The sequence below is a fragment of the Montipora foliosa genome, chromosome 10, assembly GCF_036669935.1.
Source record: "Montipora foliosa isolate CH-2021 chromosome 10, ASM3666993v2, whole genome shotgun sequence".
Lineage (NCBI taxonomy): Eukaryota > Metazoa > Cnidaria > Anthozoa > Scleractinia > Acroporidae > Montipora > Montipora foliosa.
The window spans coordinates 34643043-34650542 of record NC_090878.1 but is presented as its reverse complement, the minus strand read 5'-3'; the positions used below and the strand labels follow the sequence as shown (position 1 = coordinate 34650542).

The 7500-nt window shown below is 38.0% G+C and overlaps 1 protein-coding gene across 2 annotated transcripts in view; it reads right to left on the bottom strand.

Moving 5' to 3' along the window:
* Positions 1–6671, bottom strand: part of LOC137974083 (N-acetyllactosaminide beta-1,6-N-acetylglucosaminyl-transferase-like) — a 29966-nt gene extending 23295 nt beyond the window's left edge. The window contains exons 1-2 of one of the 2 annotated variants that reach the window (XM_068821007.1): positions 6494–6671; positions 5567–5799 (exon numbers count right to left, since the gene is read on the bottom strand). The gene's annotated coding sequence lies outside the window, so the exon portion shown is untranslated. The remainder of the gene's footprint in view (positions 1–5566; positions 5800–6493) is intronic. The other variant, XM_068821006.1, reaches the window with a different exon arrangement.
* Between the last annotated feature and the right edge of the window lie 829 nt (positions 6672–7500).

The following is a 7500-nucleotide window of genomic DNA, read 5'->3' as shown; positions in this document are numbered from 1 at the left end:
TCCTTTTAAGATCCTTGAAGGATTCTCATAGGATATTTAAGGATCCCGATAAAGATCTTTTCAAGATACCTCTGAACATCCTTTTAGGATCCTTAAAGGATCCTCATACAATCCTTAAGGATCTTTTAAGGATCCTTTTAAGGTTTCTTTCAAGATCACTATAAGGATCCTTCAAAGATCCTCAAAAGATCCTAGTATGATCTTTAAGGATCCTGTCAAAGATTTTATTAAGATCCTTTCAAGGATTGAGGATGCTGTTGAGGATCTTTCCAAGATTTTGTGTGTGGATCTTGGAAAGATCTTTGCAAGATCCTGATAATTTCCTCAAGGATCTTGATGAAGTATCCCAAGAGTCCTCAATGATAGAAGATCTTTGAAGATCCTTTAAAGATCCTTCAAGGATCCTGTGAAGATCTTCATCTTTAAAGATCTTTGTCAGGTCTTTGAAGATCTTTGAAGATCTTTAAAGATCCTTTAAGGATTTTCCCCAGGGCCAGTGTCTTTTTATAATTTAATCGGAGGCAGGATATCGCTCCAAAAAACTCTAATATCTGCAGCGAATTTTGGAAGGATGCCTTAGATCCATCTAAAATAAGAGTTGTATCGTCTGCATATAGACTGATTTTAATTTCCTGTCCATCAACAAATATGCCTTTAATATTATTGCGTTTCCTTATTGCGTCAGTAAGAACTTCTGCACATAGAATAAACAAGTAAGGTGACAGCGGGCAGCCTTGCCTAACCCCTCTTTCTAGCTTGAAAAGATTACTAGATCAGCCATTGTTCAAGATACAGCTTTCTATCAGACGAATAGGCTTATTGAGTTGGTATGAGCACCCATTTCTTTTTAAAATAGTCTTTCGTGTTTTTAATTTTCCTTTCTGTTTCGCACTTGAGAACAATTTTGTTCTTAAACCCAGTAATTTCTGGATTAATTTGGCTTCTGCAGTCCCACAAAAACAATTTCCCAATGATAAAAGAATATTTGAGTAAATTAAGTAAGGGCATTGTTGAGATATTATTCCATATAAAACATTTTCCAAAGAGAGGTGTTCCCGTTGATTGGATAATAAAATGTCAGTAAGACTCAAAAATCAGTCCAGAAATGTCTGGAATGTGAACAGTGATAAGAAAAGAGGCTTAACGTTTCTGACTGAGCCTTACAAAAACTGCACAGATCATTCGGTCTAAAACCAATTTTATGCAATTTTGTGTTAATGTAGAGTATAGAGGTAAGAACGTTGTATTGAAAAGCTTTGACGTATGATTCGAGGGCAACACAGTGAGGTAAAATAAAAAAGTGTTTTATTTGATCAGAAGACAAATTAAAATTTCTATGCAGTGTATGACTATATAGGGTGGCTGCGCTTTCTTTCAAACAAGAAGTGAATAATAAACTTTTGATTTCTTTTCCATTACGTCAAAGACGTTGTATTCCGTCACAAATGTGAGGGCTGTTATAGACGGAGACTTATTGGTGCCTTTTAAATGGGGTGGCACAGAATGACGAAGGCCGGCCCACTGCAGCAAGTTAGTTTTCTTTATAGTTTTTGAGAATATGCTGTAAGATTGTCTGTTGTCAAGGTCCAGTAGAAGGTTATGCGTGTAAACAATTCTACAATCAAAGTAATTTTTGTAAAAAACTGTTTTTTTGATCTATACGCATTTCTCTGTTATTCCAAATAATATTTTCCCAATCTTTTTCTGATGAAGGGAACGTTTCGCGGAATTCTGACCACCATGACAAAAGTTCATGGTAAAATTGGCAAGAAATTATATGATCTTTGATATCATAATTACAATTCATGAAGAACAAACCACCGAAGGGTCGTAATTTGTGTCCCAGATATCTCTTCCATATTCCATCATTATTATTAAAAATCCTTTCTAGCCATGCTAACCTTAAAGACTTCACCATGCACTCCAGATCAATCATTTTTAGACCACCCTTCGAATTTTCATTTATTGTTGACTCTCGCGTTACCTTATTTGTGCCGTTCCATAGGAATTTGAATATCATTTGATTCAATTCTTTAACCACTTCCTTAGGTGTTTAGGTGTGGGTAACATAGAGCATATGAAAACAAACTTTGGAATAAGAAATGATTTGATTATTGTAATTTTACCATATATAGATAAATTCCTCGACGACCAAATGTTTATAAGCTTTTTAATCCTATCCAGTCTTTCAATAAAGTTTTTTTCGTTAAGCAGGTGTTGATCATAAGTAAAGTGACCCCCAATGCTTTAGCAGGTTCATCAGACTATTTGATGCCAAATGGCTTTTCATTATTGTTTTTGGATGATGCAATCCACATGCCTTCAGTTTTTGTATGGTTAATTTTTAAGACCAGAGATGCTTTCAAAACTGTTTAGTAGGTCAAACAGTATTTTTGCAGAGTTAGTGTCAGAAAGAACGGCCGTGGTGTCATCAACGTATTGTAAGAGTTTTGTTTCTTCTTTCCCAATACTAATTCCTTTTATACTTGGGTTCTGTCGAATGGCAATTGCTAACGTTTCCACTGCTACGACAAAAAGATAGGGAGAGAGAGGGTCTCCTTGGCGAACACCGCGTTCAAGCGAAAAGAAATTTGACGTCATACCGTTATTTATGGAGCAGCTTTGTATATTCTTGTAAAACGTTGTCACCCAGTGAATAAAGTCTGGCCCAAAGTTAAATATCTCTAGGCACCGGTATAGAAAGTTCCATTCAACGCTATCAAAGGCTTTTTTGAAATCAATAAATACAAGTAGGCCTGGGATATTTTCCTCTGCAGTAAATGATCTAATGGTTTCTCCTATAAAGTGATCCTTAACATATCCCGTTTGATCACAATGTATAATATCAGGTAATACATTTTTTATTCTTGTGGCAATTACTTTAGTCATTATTTTTGTGTCCACATTAACAAGAGAGTAGACGATAAACATAACACTACATAGCGATGATCGATAAAAAAGTACTCTAGGTAATGATCCGTAACATCTTCGAAAGAGTGCAACACTTTAATATATCTGAGTGAGAACCTTGGCTAGATTTCTGAATTTAACGAGTATCGTACATGTGAAGGTTGCTTCAAATTTGGTGTTTAGACAAAATGTTTGCTCACCGGTTGAAATCTGAGTTTGATAACTTAGAAATTTATGGCTGTTTTCCTCCTACGGGTCGCGATGAAAAATATCAGTGAGATACGACGTACATAAACCCCACTCAGTAGTGGACACTTTACTAAAACACAGCAGTAAGATTTCCGAGCTTAAATCCCTGCTCAGCCGCTATGAAGGAAAGCAATGGTTGGCGCAACTTTGAGAGAATGCATGATCCAGGTGAAATGCCTTCTCTCTCTCCCCATTCCGAAGATTTGAGTTGTACTATGTCTTCTGCGACGCAACCTACCTTACACGTGATTCATACTTGCAGCCAATAAAATCGCGAAATTTTCGGGGCGTCTCTTAAGCTGTGGCCAAAGGTACTGGATACGGGAAAGTTAAAAAAAAATAACACAACAATTTGTGACTTCGATGAAAACATACCATCGATTTACCCTTCCCGACTTTCTCAGACGAACTTGACTAAACAAACTCTAGGGAAAGTAAGACTTAAAACTTGATTTACCTTCATGCTTGGCAGCTATTCTAATATTATAATGGATATCAACAAAATCATAACTGATACAAGAATACAAAAGGTTGGAATGTGGTCCCGCAGTCGGGGCGCTTTAACTTCATGCTTGGTAGCTATTCTAATATTATAATGGATATCAACAAAATCGTAAAGGATAGAATAATACAAAAGGTTGCGTGTGGTCCACTGGTTAGGGCGCTATACTTCGTGCCTGCACTTATAATTACAATAATAGCTAACTGATTTGCCTCGGGACAGTTAGGATTCTTAAAGTTATTGTTCTGCTCTGTTTTATTGGCCCTGAAAAGCCTTTACGCATGAGTGGTCAATTAAATATGAATGTATTTATATACGTATAGCTGACACAGAACATGACAAGGAAAGGGAAGAGGGTGAAATGATGAGAAATGGATTTTAAAGAAACGCCATTGTCGCCTAATATCCGGCATATGACTAACATTAAAGCATAAAGCAAGTTTTGCTGTCGTTTCTACGAATGATCGTTACAGTTATTCTGTCTTTTTTATTTTTTATTATAATTTTAATTTCTATTATCCGAGTTAACGTAGTCAGTCCGCGCAGACATTTCGGTCGATTGGGGCTATAATTTGTGCGACGGATTACTAGTAACCTGGGGTTGGAATTTTTTTAATTTGTACGTACAGTTGTACAGTGGTTAGTACATATTGTTTATGATACCAATAAAGTTGATAGACAGACAGGACGTTATTGCACGAACTTTACCAAAAAACAAGGAGCACTCACTACAAACACTAGTATTGGCATACAATTATCCGCAAACGTCGTGAAAACGTTCAGTCGTTGTCATTGTGTGAGAAATTTAACGAATAGGGCATCTACAGATTTGAACAAATTAGACTATACTAAATATTGAATCTAAAGAAAACGACTATCACCATTAACATCCCTTTTTTAGGCTTTCCATCTCGGCGTACTTCAGAGAGCATTTTGTGCACGAAGAAACACTGCATGAATGATGAAAGTACTCAATCACGTTTGCTTTAAAAACTTTAGTCATGCCTGGCTTTTCAGGAACTTCTTTAAAACTCTCTTTTTCTCAAACAGACGAGAGACTAGGACAAAACCTCCTCGAGATTGTACTTGCGAACAAACTGAAGAAGAGGTAGCTGATTGTTGACGTTACTTGCCCGAGTGACAGGAATTGGTGGTTGCTCGAGAAGTAACGAAAAATTCACGCTTGCCGCGGGATTCCCGTTGCAATCCTGAATTCTTCAGGCTTTCCTTTGTTACCGCTAAATTAACGTTTCTAACTTCGATGATCCACATCTTTACTAGTTTCCGAGTGTAACTTACGAGGAACATATGCGAGCCCTTTGCTGTCTTCCTTTATTGCCGTAGAGATATGGCCTTTAAGTTGCAGCCCATTTATCAACGTTTCATTGCTTTCGGGCCAAATTTATTTCCATTTGATGAATTAAAATGCACTCATGCTGAACCTGGTCAATTGTGGTGCATTCTTCTCGTATCGTCAATGTTTCTTTATGAAGATGATAACACCAGAAGAAGTCGAGAAAAAACTCTTTAAAAGAGTGCAATACCAACAACTGTACTCAAACCACACTCAGAAACGATCCGTAGTTATTTTGACCAAAGCTACCTTGTCAGGGATGGCGCAGTGGTGAGAGCACTCGCCTCCCATCGGGTTCGCTTCCCAGACTCGGCATCATATGTGGGTTGAGTTTTTGGTTCTCCACTCTGCACTGAGAGGTTTTTCTCCGGGTACTCCGGTTTTCCCCTCTCCTCAAAAACCAACATTTCATTTCATTTGCGTTAACATGTTAATTTCAACTTACAGTGTCCCCGATTAGTGCTCTACAGCGCTAGAAGATTAGACACTTAAATAAAGTTCCTTTCCTTTCCTTTCCTTTCCTTTCCTTAAATCAAACAGATCGCACTTACTGAAGATTCAGAGTCCAGCCAGGAGCAAAGTATTGTACTGAATCCTGTCACATGAGTCATAGTATTCGGCGCTCATTGAAGCCATCTCAAGAAGTACATTGTGCTCGTATCCTCAACCGCGACTGTCGAACGCACTTTAATATTGAAATTTTGAGTGAAACATCTGTCTTCAGGAATACAAGTGATGGGTCGACGAGGTTGCATGGAGCACTGAAAGTTCTTACATCTATCTTCTATCATTTGAAAAGAACGGCAATAAAACGAATCTTAAGGACGGTGCCACCTTCTGAGCACACGGCACAATCATTTTATCATGATACCATAATTTATTTTTCCATCTACTTGGTTATTTATTCTTACTGCCTTGGGGCCTTCGGCGCGCGCGGAGCTCCGCTACCAACAAAATTCAGCCAACCCAAACCTTTACTAATGTTAATACTAGGACTAAAAAATAATGTATAAGCCTAAGGATAGCTTTTTTGTAAAGGTTTGAGTTGTTCCAGTTATGGCAAAACAATGACCTGTAAGCTGCAGTTTACACCCTCCTATTTATATTACAGAATTTGAATACAATTATCAATCAAGCTTGCTCGCAAAATTTTCCTTCGATACATTTTATAATAATTATTGGCTTAAGCCTTCAGCTTTGTGTCTATATTTAGAGTTACGGATGCATTTGGAAAATTTGGAGAGTAATGAGTAAGTCTTTCCTCTAGTTTCTATACTTCCAACAGGCCTCCAAACTTCCATAGACACGCTAAGCATAAAACAAATTTAATTAGCATATCCTGCAACATTTGCTTGCTAAAAAGTATGCTACTTTACGACGGTAAGAGCGGGATGATAAATAACGGATATTTACAAGTGTAACCGAGAAGCTGAAACACCGGATCTCAAGGCAAGCGGAATAAATAGTTTCTAACTTACCAAGCACATGTATCGATCTTTTTGCTCTCTTCTTTTGCTATCAGTTTGCTTTTTCTCTTTTCATCCAATCTCCAGAGACTCAAACTTATGTTTAACTTTGGTACGTTTGCAAAAAAGTCCAACTTGAACCTACGACAAATGTGTTAGAAATCCTGGCAGTTAAACCGAAGTCACTAGATCGATGAACTTGTTTTGAAACTACCATGAGCCAGTGCTGCCCTAATGACGTCATGAAATTTAAGATTTCACCCCACTCCCCCCCCCCCCCCCCTTCCTCCCGTATGTCTCAGACAGACAAAATTATGTGAATGGAGAGAAGTCTCGTTCGATTTCTTAAGGTTTTAACCGACGGCGTTCCTGGCTCTACATTCGAGAGAGAACCACAGGAATACACTGTTCAGCAGCTGAAACGGTGGTTAAAGTGCAGGGGATCGATTGAAACTGAGCGGCAAACGCGATGACCTTGTGAAACATGTGAGGCTGTCACTGTTAAAGTGAGTTATAATTAGCTTAAAATAAGATCAAGAAATCTTGTGTTTAGTTCCTGACGTATTAAGAAAAGTTGCTCTTACCGGGCAATTTTTTTGTAGTTCACGAAAGTCGCCATTTGCACCAATATTGTCTAAATCGTGAGCGTCAGAGATCAGCTCATAAGAATTTATATTTTCTTCAATTTTACATAGAGTCATTTTGCTTTGTTGTTGGAATGTTATTTCGCTTTAGCTGGGATTTTTTTATTAAACCATCGACTGATGCCGCCTAAAGCCAAACAGGGAACGAACCAAAAGGAACGAAAATCTTTGAAAGGTTTGGTTAATATGAGAATCTACAATCGTCTTCAAAATTCGTGGACCATGAAATCCGCCATCATCGAACTACTTGGCTGAGTTTGGGTTTCGGTCGAGGGTCGAGGATCTAGGGTAAAATGTCGAGGGTCCATAAAACAAACGGAAGACGAGGAAACCAGCAAATGGCAGAGCGTAAGCGCAGAAATCTGTGGATCCCGG